This window comes from Salvelinus fontinalis, unplaced genomic scaffold (genome assembly GCF_029448725.1).
Source record: "Salvelinus fontinalis isolate EN_2023a unplaced genomic scaffold, ASM2944872v1 scaffold_0083, whole genome shotgun sequence".
Taxonomy (NCBI): Eukaryota; Metazoa; Chordata; class Actinopteri; order Salmoniformes; family Salmonidae; genus Salvelinus; species Salvelinus fontinalis.
Window position 1 is genome coordinate 229,746 of NW_026600292.1, and position 21,433 is coordinate 251,178.

At 41.6% G+C, this 21,433-nt stretch overlaps 1 pseudogene; it reads right to left on the reverse strand.

Moving 5' to 3' along the window:
* Positions 1–284: 284 nt before the first annotated feature.
* LOC129842980 (B-cell receptor CD22-like) overlaps positions 285–21,433 on the reverse strand; it is a 28,316-nt pseudogene continuing 7,167 nt past the window's right edge.

Genomic DNA, 21,433 nt, shown 5'->3' on the forward strand with positions numbered 1-21,433 from the left:
GTGGAATATGGTCAATATACCACGGCTAAGGGCTGTATCCAGGCACTCTGCATTGTGTTGTGCATAAGAGCAGCGCTTATCCGTGATACAGTATTTTGGCCAATATACCACACCCCCTTTGACCTTATTGCTTCATTAAATAACTAAGTTTGAATATACTGGTCCAGATGTACAAGGTTTTTGATGAACTTGTTGTTTTCAGGTCTTCTTTGTTCTGGTTTTGTTGTGTTCAGGTCTTCCTGGTTCTGGGTTTGTTGTGTTCAGGTCTTCCTGGTTCTGGTTTTGTTGTGTTCAGGTGGTCTTGGTTTTGGTTTTGTTGTGTTCAGGTGGTCTTGGTTCTGGGTTTGTTGACTGTTTTGTAGATCTCAGAGGTGTCCTCCTCAGCTGCTTGTGCCGCCGTGGGTCTGAGGAGAGAGAAACAGAAATGATGCAAATCTGTGTCCCAAATGGCAGCACCCTATACCCTTTATAGTGCACTACCTTTGACCAGAGCCTATAGGGCTCAGTAGTGCACTAAAGAAGGAATAGGGTACCATTTGGAACGCACAGAGAACAGTTCCTCAAAATCATCATCACATCACTCCGTCATTATAGACAGGTCATAGCAATGACCTTGTCATGAGATGTTCATTATTGGGTTGGTAGTTTAAAAAACATTATGGGATAGACCCCTTTTTTCAAATGTTCACCTAAATGACATACCCAAATCTAACTGCCTGTAGCTCAGGCCCTGAAGCAAGGATATGCATATGCTTGGTACCATTTGAAGGGAAACACTTTGAAGTTTGTGGAAATGTGAATTGAATGTAGGAGAACATAACACAATAGATCTGGTAGAAGAAAATACAAAGAAAACACCAACCAGTGTTTTTACCACCATCTTTGAAATGCAAGAGAAAGGTCACTGTTAAATCCATCACTCTGGTTGTAATTCCGATAGAGTCCACAAGATGGCAGCAGTGTATGTGCAAAGTTTCAGATGGATAACTTGGAGTATGACTGATCCTCAAGACTTTTAGTGTGAAGTCCCCAGGTACATTTGGGCAAATCGTGAAGGAGACGTTCGCATTCATATTCCATTTTTCTGCAAGAATATCGTCAAATCTGTATGCTTGGACTTTGATTTAGCTTTCCAAGTATTAGTAGCCATATTATAAGTTCAACATTTGCAAAACAACCAGTTTTCATAAATTAATAACTCTGAATATCCTTATAATTTTTGTCCAAAATGAAAAGGCATGCTGTCGTACAAGGTTAGAAGCTACATTTTACAACACATATATGGTTTCCGGATACTCCCGTAAAACCCAGCTCATTGCCTATCTAGCTAGCTTTTTTGACCCTGATTGGTGCTTATTTGACAAAGGTACAGTTGTTCAAGTGATGGCCGCCCACGTGACCAAATATGGTGTCCTATAGGATATACTAGCCCCCTAATGAAATAGTAAAATCTTGTTACCTTCTAGGATCTCTGAGGAAAATTTACGAACGTGATTTGACTCGTACAAACAACGTTTAGGGTGAGATGTTCACAGATTATTTTCTTTGCAAATTGAACGAGTGGAAATTTAAAAAATCGATACTGTCACGCCCTGACCATAGTTTGCTTTGTATGTGTCTATGTTAGTTGCTTGTGTCAGCACATTTCTTATTATAGCTTCACGTTCGTTGTTCGTTTGTTATTTTTGTATAGTTTCGTTAAGTGTTCTCTGTGTTAATAAATATCAAGATGAACACATACCACGCTGCATATTGGTCCTCCGATCCTTCAAACTTCTCCTCCTCAGACGAGGAGGAAGACGAACGTGACAGATAGTGTGTGCTATATGGACCTTTTTAGGATATGAAAAAGGATTTTATCTAACAAAACGACACTTCATGTTATCTCTGGGACCCTTTGGATGATAAATCAGAGCAAGATTTCAGAATGTAAGTACACATTTCACCTTCAGAGGTGAATTTATAAAACCTAACGCGTTCGAAAAAGGGTTTTGTTGTTAGGAGCTCTCCTCAAACAATAGCATGGCATTTTTTCACAGTAGTAGCTACTGTAAATTGGACAGTGCAGTTATATTAACAAGAATGAAGGCTTTCAGTCGATATAAGACACTTCTATGTACCGTCATTTGTTGTTCTTCTCAAATCTGTGATCTGACATAACGCGCTGCATGATTTACAACTGTCCCGTTGACGGAACGCCGATCCTTAAGAAGCACTGTATTGGTTCATACTGTCCACCAGATGGCCCAAAGAACAGAAGGTCACTGTTTTGGTTACTGATGACATCTACTACAATAAGCAGCAGCATATGAATGACCTTAAAGCAGAATATGCTCACCGGGTGGTAGCACTGGGGGGGGTTGAATTTCACAGCAGCGTACTGGACATCTTTGTCCTGTTTCTGGGGTTGAGGCAGTTGGACGATGGAGTACAAAGCTCTTCCTGGCTTTTGGAGGGAGAGAAGTGAACGCTGGTGTAGTGAATGTCATCCTGACTCGACGGTGACTGCTGTCTCTGCTGCATGGCCATGCCTAAGACGTTGTCATACAGGAGAGTAGAGTCCCCCTGATGGGGAAAGAGTATAGACAACATGAGGAGTAGAAATGTTCCACAAAGAATACACAGTCATCACAGTCATCTTCTGATCCCAACAGACTCACCTGTCCCTCGTCTGCTGTGTCTCTTGTTTCTATTATGCCAGAGGTGGATTTGGATGACTTCTTCCTGTTTTGGACATTCATTTATTAATTATTAATGAATGAAGTTAGTAACAAATCAGTGTTAAAAAGCTAAATGTTCACTCACCTGAACCACATGAGTCCAGAGAGACAGAGGATGAGAACCAGAACAACCACTATGATTCCTACAGCTGCAGTCACAACTGAGGTCTGTTTCCCTAAAAGATCAAATGGATGATATGAGTACATGGTATGTTGTAAAGTGAAAAGAATACCATGTTAAAGGCTTGGGAATCGTATAAGACAACACAAAAGTAAAGTGTAATACGACAAATTTAGATTAGATTGAAGCATGTAATTGTGTATGTGCGTATTGAAGATGAACCTTTACCTGCTACAATGATCTTCAGAGCTGTAGAGGTCTCAGATGCTATTTTATTCCTGGCCTCACAATAGTAATGTCCACTGTCCTCAGAGCTGATGTTAGTGATGTTGTAATTCTGTCCTGACAATACTGGTGAGGTTACGTTCTTCTTGTACCAGGTGTAATTCTGCACAGGTGGGTTGGCATCACTGCTGCAGGTCAGAGTCACTGAACTGCGCTCCACTATTTCACCAGAGGGACTGACTGACACTGAGGTGTTCTTTGGGCCATCTGGTGGACAATACAGTGTTTTAAAACAGTGTTTTACATGAGGAGAATTATGGAACTTGGAGGTAAACTCAGCAAAAAAAGAAACGTCCTCTCACTGTCAACTGCATTTCTTTTCAGCAAACTTAACGTGTAAATATTTGTAAGAACATAAGATTCAACAACTGAGATTCATAAACTGAACAAGTTCCAGAGACATGTGACTAACAGAAATTGAATAATGTGTCCCTGAACAAAGGGGGGGTCAAACTCAAAAGTAATAGTCAGTATCTGGTGTGGACACCAGCTGTATAAAGTACTGCAGTGCATCTCCTCCTCAAGGACTGCACCAGATTTGCCAGTTCTTGCTGTGAGATGTTACCCGACTCTTCCACCAAGGCACCTGCAAATTCCCGGACATTTCTGGGGAGAATTACCCTAGCCCTCACCCTCTGATCCAACAGGTCCCAGACGTGCTGGGATGGCATAACACTGACATTGCTGTCTTGCAGGAAATCACACACAGAACAAACAGTATGGCTGGTGGCATTGTCATGCTGGAGGGTCATCTAAGGATGAGCGTGCAGGAAGGTTACCACATGAAGGAGGAGGATGTCTTCCCTGTAACGCACAGCGTTAAGATTGCCTGCAATGACAACAAGCTCAGTCCGATGATGCGGTGACACACAGCCCCAGACCATGACGGACCACCTCCAAATTGATCCCGCTCCAGAGTACAGGCCTCGGTGTAACGCTGTTTCCTTTGACGATAAAAGCGAATCTGACCATCACCCCTGGTGACACAAAACCGCGATTTGTCAGTGAAGAGCACTTTTTTGCCAGTCCTGTCTGGTCCAGCGACAGTGGGTTTGTGCCCACAGGTGACGTTGTTGCCGGTGATGTCAGGTGAGGACCTGTCTTACAACAGGCCTACAAGCCCTCAGTCCAGCCTCTCTCAGCCTATTGCGTACAGTCTGAGCACTAATGGAGGGATTGTGCGTTTCTGGTGTAACTCGGGCAGATGTTGTTGCCATTCTGTACCTGTCCCGCAGGTGTGATGTTCGGATGTACCGATCCTGTGCAGGTGTTGTTACACGTGGTCTGCCACTGCGAGGACGATCAGCTGTCCATCCTGTCTCCCTGTAGCGCTGTCTTGGACGTCGCACAGTACGGACATCACAATTTATTGCCCTGGCCACATCTGCAGTCCTCATGCCCCCTTGCAGCATGCCTAAGGCATGTTCACGCAGATGAGCAGGGAACCTGGGCATCTTTCTTTTGGTGTTTTTCAGGGTCAGTAGAAAGGCCTGTTTAGTGTCCTAAGTTTTCATAACTGTGACCTTAACTGCCTACCGTCTGTAAGCTGTTTGTGTCTTAACGACCGTTTCACAGGTGCATGTTCATCAATTGTTTATGGTTCATTGAATAAGCATGGGGAACAGTGTTTAAACCCTTTACAATGAAGATCTGTGAAGTTATTTGGATTTTTGCGAATTATCTTGAAAGGCAGGGTCCTGAAAAAGGGACGTTTCTTTTATTGCTGAGTTTATGATTGTATGAGTAAAATATAAATATGTGTGTTTCTCTCATTAAAACTTCTACCGACTCAGAAACCCGGATCCGGGAGCATCCCCCACCTCCCCCACCAGTAAAAAAGCTGAATAGCATAGCTAGCATAGCGTCACAAGTAAATACTAGCATCTAAATATCATTCAATCACAAGTCCAAGATACCAGATGAAAGATCCACTTCTTGTGAATCCAGCAATCATTTCTGATTTGTAAAATGTTTTACAGGGAAGACACAATATGTAAATCTATTAGCTAACCACGTTAGCAAAAGACACCATTTTTCTTTGTCCAACATTTTTTCTCTCCACCAGTAGCTATCACCAATTCGGCCAAATAAAGATATTGATAGCCACTAACCAAGAAAAAACCTCATCAGATGACAGTCTGATAACATATTTATTGTATAGGATAGGTTTTGTTAGAAAATGTGCATATTTCAGGTAGAAATCATAGTTTACAATTGCACCCACCATCACAACTCGACTAGAATAAATACAGAGAGCAACGTGTATTACCTAATTACTAATCATAAAACATTTCTTAAAAATACACAGCGTACACTAATTGAAAGACACAGATCCTGTGAATACAGACAATATTTCAGATTTTCTAAGTGTCTTACAGCGAAAACACAATAAATCGTTATATTAGCATACCACATGTGCAAACATTACCCCAGCATTGATTCAAGGCAAAAAGAGCGATAGCATTATCACCACCAAAATGTATTAATTTTTTCACTAACCTTCTCAGAATTCTTCAGATGACACTCCTGTAACATCATATTACAACATATATATAGAGTTTGTTCGAAAATGTGCATATTTAGCCACAAAAATCGTGGTTATACAATGAGAAAAGTAGCCAAGCTGGTCAGAAAATGTCGGGCGCCATATTGGACAGTGATCTAGTCATAAAACATTTCTTAAAAATACACAGCGTACACTAATTGAAAGACACAGATCCTGTGAATACAGACAATATTTCAGATTTTCTAAGTGTCTTACAGCGAAAACACAATAAATCGTTATATTAGCATACCACATGTGCAAACATTACCCCAGCATTGATTCAAGGCAAAAAGAGCGATAGCATTATCACCACCAAAATGTATTAATTTTTTCACTAACCTTCTCAGAATTCTTCAGATGACACTCCTGTAACATCATATTACAACATACATATAGAGTTTGTTCGAAAATGTGCATATTTAGCCACAAAAATCGTGGTTATACAATGAGAAAAGTAGCCAAGCTGGTCAGAAAATGTCGGGCGCCATATTGGACAGTGATCTAGTCTAATGAATAAATACTCATAAACTTGACTAAAAAATACAGGGTGGACAGCGATTGAAAGACAAATTAGTTCTTAATGCAATCGCTGAATTACATTTTTTAAATTATCCTTACTGTGCAATACAGGGTGCGCCAAAGCAAAGCTACCCCAAAGAAAATGGCGGAATATGCGTTTAACATTTTTCGACAGAACAACGATTTATCATCATAAATAGTTCTTACTATTAGCTGAACTCCCATCAGAATCTTGGGCAATGTATCCTTTCCCCTGGTCTAATCGTCTTTTGGTCGAAAGATGTCCTCTTGTCCCGTCGAAATGGCCACTAACGTTCGGCATGTACTAGAAAAGTGCCCAGCTCTTGGAAGTGCGTCACAAAGAAATGCCAGAAAATCGCACTAAACGGATATAAATTGCTATAAAACGGTTTAAATTAACTACCTTATGATGTTTTTAACACCTTTAAAGAGTAAAAACATGACCGGCGATATATTACTGGCTAAACCAAAGCTTGGAAAGAGGCCAGTCCGACGTCCATCGTGCGCCAAGCGCAGGGAGGAAAAGACATGTACTTCCGCTCTTTGGTCTTTTATACAGGCCCTGATTGCGCAATCGACTCCATTCAAATTGTCACCACTTACTGACATCTAGAGGAAGGCGTAGGCAGTGTTTGTATCCCCATAGCATTCACAGGGACATTAAAACTGACCTGGGAACAGGGGCCAAGATTTCTGAAATCTCACTCCCTGTCATGAAAAGTGTTGTAGAATGAGTTCTGTTTCACTCAGAGACATAATTCCAACAGTTATAGAAACTAGAGAGTGTTTTCTATCCAATAACAATAATAATATGCATATTGTACGAGCAAGAATTGAGTACTAGGCAGTTTAATCTGGAGACCAATTTATGCTAAGTCGAAACAGCACCCCCTATATTCGCAAGAAGTTAAAAGATGAGATGGTTAGGCGTACTTACACTGAACATCTACAGAAATGGTAGAAGAGTTGAGACCTCCATATTCATTCTCAGCCTCACAGTAGTATTCTCCACTTTCCTCAGAGCTGATGTTGGTGATGAGGAAGATGTTTTCAGATCCTTTCAGTGAAGCTCCATTCTTCTTGTACCAGGTGTATTTGTCCACAGGTGGGTTGGCATCACTGCTGCAGGTCAGAGTCACTGAACTGCCCTCCACTATTTCACCAGAGGGACTGACTGACACTGAGGTGGTCTTTGGTTTACCTGATAAAAAGATGAATGTCCCAAAGTGGTACTGTCACAATACTTTCATTTTGAGTTTTTAAAATATATCTGTTAAACCACACGAGTACAAGATGGAGAGGATCTGCAATACTTACACAAAACCTTTAGAGTAACAAGCTTTGATCTTTGGCATCCAACTTCATTCACTGCCAGACAGTAGTATTCTCCTCTGTCCGCAGGGCTGATGTTAGTGATGCTGTAACTCCATCCAGAATGTCTCATTGAGGTTTCAGCTCCATTCATCTTGTACCAGATGTAAATCTGCACAGGTGGGTTGGCATCACTGCTGCAGGTCAGAGTCACTGGACTGCCCTCCACTATTTCACCAGAGGGACGGGCTGACACTGAGGTGTTCTTTGGACCATCTAGTAAATTTTTGAAAAAAAATGCATTAAGGGCTAGATTCTATGACATCTGCGACAGCCGACACCTGCATTGCGGTTGTTTTGGCGGTGTCGTAGTTGGAACTGCATTAGAGCTGTCAAATCCACAAGTAAATCCCGGCACAATACCTCAAGAGCACATTGCCATTGGCTGCACAGAGTCGCATTAAGGGAAATCCCATGCAGCTTTGTTTACAAGTTGGAACACTGGAATGTGAGATGTAATCTACACCTGAATTAGATTGATATAAATTCTCATTATTTTAATTCATGATTTTTTAATTTGAGCGTCATTATTTCTATATTGCCCTTCTTGTTGTGAACTTCTAATGGGAGTGGGATGGGTATGTCTTCATGATAATGATCAAGACCAGCTGGGATGGGTATGTCTTTATGATAATGATCAAGACCAGCTGGGATGGTATGTCCTCATGATAATGATCAAGACCAGCTGGGATGGTATGTCTTCATGATAATGATCAAGACCAGCTGGGATGGGTATGTCTTTATGATAATGATCAAGACCAGCTGGGATGGTATGTCCTCATGATAATGATAAAGACCAGCTGGGATGGGTATGTCTTCATGATAATGATAAAGACCAGCTGGGATGGTATGTCTTTATGATAATGATAAAGACCAGCTGGGATGGTATGTCTTCATGATAATGATCAAGACCAGCTGGGATGGGTATGTCTTCATGATAATGATCAAGACCAGCTGGGATGGTATGTCTTCATGATAATGATAAAGACCAGCTGGGATGGTATGTCTTCATGATAATGATCAAGACCAGCTGGGATGGGTATGTCTTCATGATAATGATTAAGGCCAGCTGGGATGGGTATGTCTTCCTGATAATGATAAAGACCAGCTGGGATGGATATGTCTTCATGATAATGATCAAGAGCAGCTGGGATGGGTATGTCTTTATGATAATGATCAAGAGCAGCTGGGATGGTATGTCTTCATGATAATGAAAAAGACCAGCTGGGATGGTATGTCTTCATGATAATGATCAAGACCAGCAGGGATGGTATGTCTTCATGATAATGATAAAGACCAACTGGGATGGGTATGTCTTCATGATAATGATAAAGACCAGCTTGGATGGTATGTCTTCATGATAAGGATCATGATCAGCTGGGATGGTATGTCTTCATGATAATGATCAAGAGCAGCTGGTATGGGTATGTCTTCATGATAATGATCAAGAGCAGCTGGGATGGGTATGTCTTCATGATAATGATCAAGACCAGCTGGGATGGGTATGTCTTCATGATAATGATAAAGACCAGCTGGGATGGTATGTCTTCATGATAATGATCAAGACCAGCTGGGATGGGTATGTCTTCATGATAATGATAAAGACCAGCTGGGATGGTATGTCTTCATGATAATGATAAAGACCAGCTGGGATGGTATTTCTTCATGATAATGATCAAGAGCAGATGGGATGGGTATGTCTTCATGATAATGATAAAGACCAGCTGGGATGGTATGTCTTTATGATAATGATTTAGACCAGCTGGGATGGTATGTCTTTATGATAATGATCAAGAGCAGCTGGGATAGGTATGTCTTCATGATAATGATAAAGACCAGCTGGGATGGGTATGTCTTCATGATAATGATAAAGACCAGCTGGAATGGGTATGTCTTCATGATGATGATAAAGAACAGCTGGGATGGTATGTCTTCATGATAATGATAAAGACCAGCTGGGATGGTATGTCTTCATGATAATGATAAAGACCAGCTGTGATGGTATTTCTTCATGATAACGATCAAGAGCAGATGGGATGGGTATGTCTTCATGATAATGATAAAGACCAGCTGGGATGGTATGTCTTCATGATAATGATAAAGACCAGCTGGGATGGTATGTCTTTATGATAATGATCAAGACCAGCTGGGATGGTATGTCTTCATGATAATGATAAAGACCAGCTGGGATGGTATGTCTTTATGATAATGATAAAGACCAGCTGGGATGGTATGTCTTTATGATAATGATTTAGACCAGCTGGGATGGTATGTCTTTATGATAATGATCAAGACCAGCTGGGATGGTATGTCTTCATGATAATGATAAAGACCAGCTGGGATGGGTATGTCTTCATGATAATGATAAAGACCAGCTGGGATGGTATGTCTTTATGATAATGATCAAGAGCAGCTGGGATGGTATGTCTTTATGATAATGATAAAGACCAGCTGGGATGGGTATGTCTTCATGATAATGATAAAGACCAGCTGGGATGGTATGTCTTCATGATAATGATAAAGACCAGCTGGGATGGTATGTCTTCATGATAATGATCAAGACCAGCTGGGATGGGTATGTCTTCATGATAATGATAAAGACCAGCTGGGATGGTATGTCTTCATGATAATGATAAAGACCAGCTTGGATGGTATGTCTTCATGATAATGATCATGAGCAGCTGGGATGGTATGTCTTTATGATAATGATTTAGACCAGCTGGGATGGTATGTCTTTATGATAATGATAAAGACCAGCTGGGATGGTATGTCTTCATGATAATGATCAAGACCAGCTGGGATGGTATGTCTTCATGATAATGATAAAGACCAGCTGGTATGGGTATGTCTTAATGTACTGATAAAGACCAGCTGGGATGGTATGTCTTCATGATAATGATCAAGAGCAGCTGGGATGGTATGTCTTCATGATTATGATCAAGAGCAGCTGGGATGGTATGTCTTCATGATAATGATAAAGACCAGCTGGGATGGTATGTCTTCATGATAATGATCAAGACCAGCTGGGATGGGTATGTCTTCATGATAATGATTAAGACCAGCTGGGATGGGTATGTCTTCATGATAATGATCAAGACCAGCTGGGATGGTATGTCTTCATGTTAATGATAAAGACCAGCTGGGATGGTATGTCTTCATGATAATGATAAAGACCAGCTGGGATGGGTATGTCTTCATGATAATGATAAAGACCAGCTGGGATGGGTATGTCTTCATGATAATGATAAAGACCAGCTGGGATGGGTATGTCTTTCTGATAATGATAAAGACCAGCTGGGATGGGTATGTCTTCATGATAATGATAAAGACCAGCTGGGATGGGTATGTCTTTCTGATAATGATAAAGACCAGCTGGGATGGGTATGTCTTCATGATAATGATCAAGAGCAGCTGGGATGGGTATGTCTTCATGATAATGATAAAGACCAGCTGGGATGGTATGTCTTCATGATAATGATAAAGACCAGCTGGGATGGTATGTCTTCATGATAATGATCAAGAGCAGCTGGGATGGTATGTCTTCATGATAATGATAAAGACCAGCTGGGATGGTATGTCTTCATGATAATGATCAAGACCAGCTGGGATGGTATGTCTTCATGATAATGATAAAGACCAGCTGGGATGGGTATGTCTTTATGATAATGATAAAGACCAGCTGGGATGGTATGTCTTCATGATAATGATAAAGACCAGCTGGGATGGTATGTCTTTATGATAATGATCAAGAGCAGCTGGGATGGGTATGTCTTCATGATAATGATAAAGACCAGCTGGGATGGTATGTCTTCATGATAATGATCAAGAGCAGCTGGGATGGGTATGTCTTTATGATAATGATAAAGACCAGCTGGGATGGTATGTCTTTATGATAATGATAAAGACCAGCTGGGATGGGTATGTCTTCATGATAATGATTAAGACCAGCTGGGATGGGTATGTCTTCATGATAATGATCAAGACCAGCTGGGATGGTATGTCTTCATGTTAATGATAAAGACCAGCTGGGATGGTATGTCTTCATGATAATGATCAAGACCAGCTGGGATGGGTATGTCTTCATGATAATGATCAAGAGCAGCTGGGATGGGTATGTCTTCATGATAATGATAAAGACCAGCTGGGATGGTATGTCTTCATGATAATGATAAAGACCAGCTGGGATGGTATGTCTTCATGATAATGATCAAGAGCAGCTGGGATGGTATGTCTTCATGATAATGATAAAGACCAGCTGGGATGGTATGTCTTCTTGATAATGATCAAGACCAGCTGGGATGGTATGTCTTCATGATAATGATAAAGACCAGCTGGGATGGGTATGTCTTTATGATAATGATAAAGACCAGCTGGGATGGTATGTCTTCATGATAATGATAAAGACCAGCTGGGATGGTATGTCTTCATGATAATGATCAAGAGCAGCTGGGATGGGTATGTCTTCATGATAATGATAAAGACCAGCTGGGATGGTATGTCTTCATGATAATGATCAAGAGCAGCTGGGATGGGTATGTCTTTATGATAATGATAAAGACCAGCTGGGATGGTATGTCTTTATGATAATGATAAAGACCAGCTGGGATGGTATGTCTTTATGATAATGATAAAGACCAGCTGGGATGGTATGTCTTTATGATAATGATAAAGACCAGCTGGGATGGGTATGTCTTCATGATAATGATCAAGAGCAGCTGGGATGGGTATGTCTTCATGATAATGATAAAGACCAGCTGGGATGGGTATGTCTTCATGATAATGATCAAGAGCAGCTGGGATGGGTATGTCTTCATGATAATGATAAAGACCAGCTGGGATGGTATGTCTTCATGATAATGATAAAGACCAGCTGGAATGGTATGTCTTCCCTGATAATGATAAAGAGCAGCTGCTCACCAATTAGACAGCTACAACGCAGTTACACCTCCAACACCGCCAAAACATCAGCTATGTGAGTGTCGGCTGTCGCGGATTAACACTGATTGAATCTAGGACTAACATGTGCCTTATGCTATGCTTTAGGACCAATGTCGTTCGAATGGTTGAAACATTTTAGATGTTAGTTTCTCCGATATTCCAACACTGATCTGTACTTTACTCACATTTCACATCGATGTTGATTGACTCAGACCTCCCTTGTTTATTCCCATTCCAGGCCTCACAGTAGTACTCTCCAGTGTCAGATGACTTGATTTGGTTGAAGACATGCTGTGGTCCTGTGTTCACATAGGAGAACTGATTGTGATCTACATTCTTCTTGTACCAGGTATAACGCTTCACGGGTGGGTTGGCATCACTGCTGCAGGTCAGAGTAACTGAACTGCCCTCCATTATTTCAACAGAGGGACTGACTGACAATGAGGTGTTCCTTGGGCCATCTGGTGTAAAAGAAACATGAGTTCAGTCAAATAATTATCCAAAAGATTATTCACTTACACAAAACAATAAAATAAAGAGATTTGGGCTATGATATGGTTTAGGATTAATGCAGTTCAAATTATTGATTTCATTCAAATGATTCCAACATTCCAACACTGAGCTGTACTTTACTCACATTTCACATTGATGTTGATTGACTCAGACCTCCCTGTTTTATTCCCATTCCAGGCCTCACAGTAGTACTCTCCAGTGTCAGATGACTGGATATGATTGAAGACTTGCTGTAGTCCTGTGTTCCCGTAGGAGATAGACTGATAGCCACTCTTCTTGTACCAGGTATAATGCTTCACAGGTGGGTTGGCATCACTGCTGCAGGTCAGAGTCACTGAACTGCCCTCCACTATTTCACCAGAGGGACTGACTGACACTGAGGTGTTCTTTGGGCCATCTGATAAAATACCATTATAAATTCCACAAATTAACAAGGCACACCTATTAATTAATTTAAATGCATTCCAGGTGACTACCTCATGAAGATGGTTGAGAGAATGTCAAAAGTGTGCAAAGCTCTCATAAAGGCAAAGGGTTGCTACTTTGAAGTATCTCAAATATAAAATACATTTTGATTTGTTTAACATTTTTTAGGTTACTAAAATATTCCATATGTGTTATTTCACAGTTTTGATGTCTTCACTGTTATTCTACAATGTAGAAAATAGTAAAAATAAAGGAAAACCCTGGAATGAGTAGGTGTGTCCAAACGATTGACTTGTACTGTATATTATCTTGCCTTTCTGAAAACATTAGATTTAGCAAATAAAGTAAACCAGTAGATTGTACAGGTCAGTTTGAAAAAATGACATTCACATTGTGAAAATACATATTCAGAGATGTGTATATTAAAATGTTTTTTGATTCATCATTATGTAAGCAGTTTAAGTATGACCAAAATGTTAAAGATGTACTTACACTGAATGTCCACAAATACAGGGGAAGAGTTGAGACGTCCATATATATTCTCAGCCTCACAGTGATATTCTCCTCTGTCCTCAGAGCTGATGTTAGTGATGCTGTAACTCTGTCCTGATGCTTTTGCTGAGGTTACGTTCTTCTTGTACCAGCTGTATTTGTCCACAGGTGGGTTGGCATCACTGCTGCAGGTCAGAGTCACTGAACTGCCCTCCACTATTTCACCAGAGGGACTGACTGACACTGAGGTGTTCTTTGGGCCATCTGGTGTAAAATAAACATTAGTTAAGTCAGAGAACTATCCAAAAGATTACTCAGTTACACAAAACATTAAAATAAAGAGATTTGGGCTATGATATCGTTTAGTATAATGCAGTTAAAATTATTGATTTCATTAAAATGATTCCAACATTCCAACACTGAGCTGTACTTTACTCACATTTCACATTGATGTTGATTGACTCAGACCTCCCTGTTTTATTCCCATTCCAGGCCTCACAGTAGTACTCTCCAGTGTCAGATGACTGGATATGATTAAAGACTTGCTGTAGTCCTGTGTTCCCGTAGGAGATAGACTGATAGCCACTCTTCTTGTACCAGGTATAACGCTTCACAGGTGGGTTGGCATCACTGCTGCAGGTCAGAGTCACTGAACTGCCCTCCACTATTTCACCAGAGGGACTGACTGACACTGAGGTGTTCTTTGGGCCATCTGATAAAATACCATTATAAATTCCACAAATTAACAAGGCACACCTATTAATTAATTTAAATACATTCCAGGTGACTACCTCATGAAGATGGTTGAGAGAATGTCAAAAGTGTGCAAAGCTCTCATAAAGGCAAAGGGTTGCTACTTTGAAGTATCTCAAATATAAAATACATTTTGATTTGTTTAACATTTTTTAGGTTACTAAAATATTCCATATGTGTTATTTCACAGTTTTGATGTCTTCACTGTTATTCTACAATGTAGAAAATAGTAAAAATAAAGGAAAACCCTGGAATGAGTAGGTGTGTCCAAACGATTGACTTGTACTGTATATTATCTTGCCTTTCTGAAAACATTAGATTTAGCAAATAAAGTAAACCAGTAGATTGTACAGGTCAGTTTGAAAAAATGACATTCACATTGTGAAAATACATATTCAGAGATGTGTATATTAAAATGTTTTTTGATTCATCATTATGTAAGCAGTTTAAGTATGACCAAAATGTTAAAGATGTACTTACACTGAATGTCCACAAATACAGGGGAAGAGTTGAGACGTCCATATATATTCTCAGCCTCACAGTAATATTCTCCTCTGTCCTCAGAGCTGATGTTAGTGATGCTGTAACTCTGTCCTGATGCTTTTGCTGAGGTTACGTTCTTCTTGTACCAGCTGTATTTGTCCACAGGTGGGTTGGCATCAGTGCTGCAGGTCAGAGTCACTGAACTGCCCTCCACTATTTCACCAGAAGGACTGACTGACACTGAGGTGTTCTTTGGGCCATCTGGTGTAAAATAAACATTAGTTAAGTCAGAGAACTATCCAAAAGATTACTCAGTTACACAAAACATTAAAATAAAGAGATTTGGGCTATGATATCGTTTAGTATAATGCAGTTAAAATGATTGATTTCATTAAACTTATTCCAAAATTCCAACACTGATCTGTACTTTACTCACATTTCACATTGATGTTGATTGACTCAGACCTCCCTGTCTTAATCCCATTCCAGGCCTCACAGTAGTACTCTCCAGTGTCAGATGACTGGATATGATTAAAGACTTGCTGTAGTCCTGTGTTCCCGTAGGAGATAGACTGATAGCCAATCTTCGTGTACCAGGTATAACGCTTCACAGGTGGGTTGGCATCACTGCTGCAGGTCAGAGTCACTGAAATGCCCTCCACTATTTCACCAGAGGGACTGACTGACACTGAGGTGTTCTTTGGGTCATCTGACAAAAGACCAATATAAAGTCATTAACATCTTGGTTATAGTATTATCAAAGCAAACTTTATTTGTCACATGCACCGAATACAACAAGTGTAGACCTTATCTTGGCTTTCTGAAGAGATTAGACTTAGTGAATAAGTTAAACTAGTAGATTTTACAGGTCAGTTAGAAATAATTACATTCCCATTGTGAAAATACATATTGATAGTTGTGGATGTTGTATATTAAAATGCTTCTTGATTCATCATAATTTTAGCAGTTTACAAGTATGAGGAAAACGTTAAAGATGTACTTACACTGAACGTCCACAAATACAGGGGAAGAGTTGAGACGTCCATATTTATTCTCAGCCTCACAGTAGTATTCTCCTCTGTCCTCAGAGCTGATGTTAGTGATGCTGTAACTCTGTCCTGATGCTTTTCGTACGGTCACGTTCTTCTTGTACCAGCTGTATTTGTCCACAGGTGGGTTGGCATCACTGCTGCAGGTCAGAGTCACAGAGTTGCCCTCCACTATTTCACCAGAGGGACAGACTGAGACTGAGGTGCTTTTGGGGGCATCTGGTAAGGAATAATGTGTGGAGGGGGTTATCATGTGACAATAGCGCAATCAAGACCTTGCATCAGTTATCAGACGAATCAAAGAAAACATGACATTGACAGGTCAGAGAACATTAACTGGTCAAAACAGTAAAAGAAACACATTTGGAAAGGTGCTTTACGTGACCAACCAGATGCTAAACACTGGTTGTCTACGCGTTTCAAGACTGTGTTAGCCCATTGCGCTAAAAGCTAGGTATTAGCGAATGGTTGTACGCTTCAGGTAAGGGTTAGGCCTCTCATTATGCAAGTGTAGTTCACTGAACCACCTCCACTTTATATTCTTTAGGCCTCCACTCTTCTGGGAAGGCTTTCCACTAGATGTTGGATCATTGCTGCAGGGTTTTGCTTCCATTCAGCCACGAGAGCATTAGTGAAGTTGGGCACTGATGTTGGGGGATTAGGCCTGGCTCACAGTCGGCGTTTCAATTCATCCCAAAGGTGTTCGATGAGGTTGAAGTCAGGGCTCTGTGCAGGCCGGTCAAGTTCTTCTACACCGATTTCGACAAACCATTTCTGTATGGACCTAACTTTGTGCACGTGGGCATTGTCATGCTGAAACAGGAAAGGGCCTTCCCCAAACTGTTGCCACAAAGTTGGAAGCACAGAATCATTTGGAATGTCATTGTATGCTGTAGCGTAAGAATTTCCCTTTCTGTGAGCTTGTGTGGCCTACCACTTAGCGGCTGAGCTGTTGCTGCTCCTAGACATTTCCTCTTTACAATAACAGCACATACAGTTGACCGTGGCAGCTCTAGCAGGTCAGAAAGTTGACAAACTGACTTGTTGGAAAGGTGGCATCCTATGACGGTGCCACGTTGAAAGTCACTGAGCTCTTCAGTAAGGCCATTCTAATGCCAATGTTTGTTTTATAAACCTGTCAGCAACGGATGTGGCTGAAATGGCAAATTCACCAATTTGAAGGGGTGTCCACATACTTTAGCATATATTGCATATATTGTGTATGCAGGGTTAAATTGAATAAGAAACAGGATAGAAAATAAACAGTAGCAGCAGCGTATGTGATGAGTCAAAAGATTGCAAAAACGGTCAATGCTAATAGTCCGGGAAGCTATTTGGTTAACTACATTATTTAGGAGTATCATGGCATGGGGGTAGAAACTATTCAGGGTCCTGTTGGTTTGAGACTTGGTGCATCGGTACAGCTTGCCATGCGATAGCGATGAGAACATTCTATCACTTGGGTGACCAGAGTCTTTGATAATTTTTAGGGCCTTTCTTTGTCACTGCCCGGTATAGAGGTCCTGAATGGCAGGGACCTTGCGGTTGGGTGCCAAACAGTTACCATACCAAGCAGTGATGCTGCCAGTCAAGATGCTCTCAATGCTGAAGCTGTAGAACTTTTGGAAGATCTGAGGGTCCATGACAAATCTTTTATTTGTCGTGCCTTCTTCAAGACTGTGTTGGTGTGTGTGGACCATGTTAATTACTTACAGTGATGTTGACACCTAGAAATTTGAAGCTCTTGACCCGCTCAACTACAGTACAGCCCCCGTCGATGTGGAAGGGGCGTGCTCGGCAATCCATTTCCTGTAGTCCACGTTCAGCTTATTTGTCTTGCTCACATTGAGGGAGAGGATGTTGTCCTGGCACCACACTGCCAAGTCACTAATCTCCTCCCTATAGGCTGTCTCATCATCGTTGGTGATCAGGCCTACCACTGTTGTGTCGTCAGTAAACGTAATGATGGCGTTGGAGTCGTGTGAGGCCATGCAGTCGTGGATAAACAGGGAGTACAGTAGGGGACTAAGCACTCACCCATGATGGGCCCCTGTGTTGAGGCGGATGGTGGCTGTGTTGCTACCTACCCTCACCACCTGGGGGCGGCCCGTCAGGAAGTCTACAATCCAGTTGCAGAGGGAGGTGTTCAGTCACAGGGTCCTGAGTTTAGTGATGAGCTTGGAGGGCACTATGGTGTTGAACGCTGAGCTGTAGTCAATGAACAGCATTCTAACATAGGTGTTCCTCTTGTCTATGTGGGAGAGGGCTGTGTGGAGTGCATTAGAGATTGCATCAGCTGCGGATCTGTTGGAGCAGTATGCAAATTAGAGTGCGTACTTTGTGTCTGGGATGTGATGTGAGTGATGACCAGCCTTTCAAAGCATTTCATGGCTACAGATGTAAGTGCTACAGGGTAGTAACAATTTAGACTGGTTATTTTGGGGTTCTTGGGTACAGGGACTATGGTGGTCTGCTTGAAACAAGTAGGTATTACAAACTGGGTCAGGGAGAGGTTGAAAATGTCAGTGAAGACACTTGCCAGCTGGTCCGCGCATGCTCTGAGCTCCACGGCCGTCCGGCCCGGCGGCCTTGTGAATGTTAACCTGTTTAAAAGTCTTACTCACATCAGCGAAGGTGAGCGAGATCACAGAGTCATCCGGAACAGCTGGTTCTCTCATGTATGGTACAGTATTGCTTTCCTCGAAGCGAGCATAGAAGGTATTTAGCTCGTCTGGTAGGTTCACGTCACTAGGCAGATCACGGCTGGGTTTCCCTTTGTAATCCGTGATAGTTTTCAAACCCTGCCACATCCGACGAGTGTCAGAGCCGACGTAGTACGATTCGATCTTCGTCCTGGAATGACGCTTTGCCTGTTTGATGGCTCGTCGGAGGTCGTAACAGGATTTCTTATAAGCATCTGGATTAGTGTCCTGCTCCTTGAAAGTGGTTGCTCCAGCCTTTAGCTCAGTATGGATGTTGCTTGCAATCAATGGCTTCTGGTAAGGATATGTACGTACGGTCACTGGGGGGATTAAGTCACTGGTGCACTTATTAGTGAAACCGGTGACTGATGTGATAAACTCCTCAATGTTATCGGATTAATCCTGAAGCACATTCCAGTCTGTGCTAGCAAAACAGTCCTGTAGCTTAGCTTCCGCTTCATCAGACCACTTTCGTATTGAGCACGTCATTGGAACTTCCTGATTGAGTTTTATATTTGAAGCAGGAATCAGGAGTATAGAGTTATGGTCAGATTTGCCTGAAGGAGGGCGAGGAAGAGCCTTGTATGCATTTCTGTGTGTGAAGTAATGGTAATCTAGAGTTATGTCGCCTCTAGTTGGACATCACCAGCCATTAGAAGCATCACTTCCTGATGTTCTTTTTCTTGTTTGCTTAAGGCCCTATACAGCTTGTTGAGTGTGGTTTTAGTGTCATCATCGGTTTGTGGTGGTAAATAGACAGCTACGAAAAATAGAGATGAAAACTCTCTTGGTAAATAGTATGGTCTGCAGCTTGGGGTATTCTAACTCAGGCAAGAAAGACTTCCTTAACATTAGAGAACACATACCAGCTGTTGTTAACAAAGACACCCACCCCTCCCCCCTTTTCTTCTCCGAGGCTAACATTCAAACACTGAGCTACTCACATGTTCTACTCACATTTAACATCGATGTCTAAAGATGGAGACCTGTCTGTACTAATTCCATTCGAGACCCAACAGTAGTACTGTCTAGTGTCAGACGACTTGATTTGGCTGAAAACCTGCTGTGATTCTGTGTTCCCATAGAAGATACTCTGATAGACACTTCCATTCTTGTACCAGGCATAACTCTGCACTGGTGGGTTGGCATCACTGCTGCAGGTCAGTGTCACTGAACTGCCCTCCATTATTTCACCAGAGGGACTGACTGACACTGAGGTGCTCTTTGGGCCATCTGGTGTAAAAGAAACATGAGTTCAGTCAAATAACTATCCAAAAGGTAATTCACTTACACAAAACATTCAAAGGAACCGATTTTGGGCTGTGTTATGCTTTATGGATTAATTTACATTTAAACTGATTTCAACACTGAGCTGTACTTTACTCACATTTCACATCGATGTTGATAGACTCAGACCTATCTGTCCCCATCTCATTCCGGGCCTCGCAGTAGTACTCTCCAGTGTCAGATGACTGGATATGAATGAAGACATGTTGTGGTTCTGTGTTTCCATAGGAGAAAGACTGATAGTGGGCTCCAATCTTCTTGTACCAGGTGTATTTGTCCACAGGTGGGTTGGCATCACTGATGCAGGTCAGAGTCACTGAACTGCCCTCCACTATTTCACCAGAGAGATGGATTGATGCCAGTGTGTTCTTTGGGCCATCTGAATGACAGAAAGAGTGTAAGCACATGCAGTAAGGACCTAAGTGATGATGCTATTTAGTAAAGAATACAATTAAAATCCTCACATTTGACAGTAAGAGTCTCTTCAGGAGAGTGGAGATCCTCAGAGCCTTCTACAGCACAGGAGTATCTGCCTGTATCCTCACTGCTGACTGGGTTGAGGATCAGGCTGTTATTTTGGTTGGTGAGACGCTGGCCTTTCTTGTACCAGATGTAGGAGGGGTTGGGGTTATCAGTCAGAGTACAGACGGTCCTACAGGCCAGTGTCACGCTCTGTCCCTCTGTCACTGTGGCAGGAGTCATCTCCACCTGCAGACCTGAAAGATTGTGAATAAAGTGTAAATTACATATTTTCTCTGATTATTTTCACCTGTTATTAGGCCAGATAAATACAACATAAATCAGTTAATGTATATAGTCTTAGAAAAACAGGGTTCTTCAACTATCCCCATAAGATAACCCTATTTTGGTTCCGGATAGAACTCTTTTCTGTTTCAGGTAGAACCATTTTGAGTTCCACGTAGAAGGGTTCTACATGGATCCCAAAACTGTCCTTCAAAGGGTTCTCCTATGAGGACAGCCAAATAGCCTTTTTAGGTTCTACATGGCACCTTTTTTTCTAAGAGTGTAGAATATACAGTACACACCTGTGACAGACAGAGTTGTTCCAGAGAAGGTATATCCCCATTCTGCATTAACTGTTTTAAATCTGAACTTGTACTCAGTTGAGTCTCTTTCCCTCAGGTCTGTGATTTTTAGAGTGGAGTCCTTGTCTGTTTGCTGATGGTATTCCACACGATCTGCATACT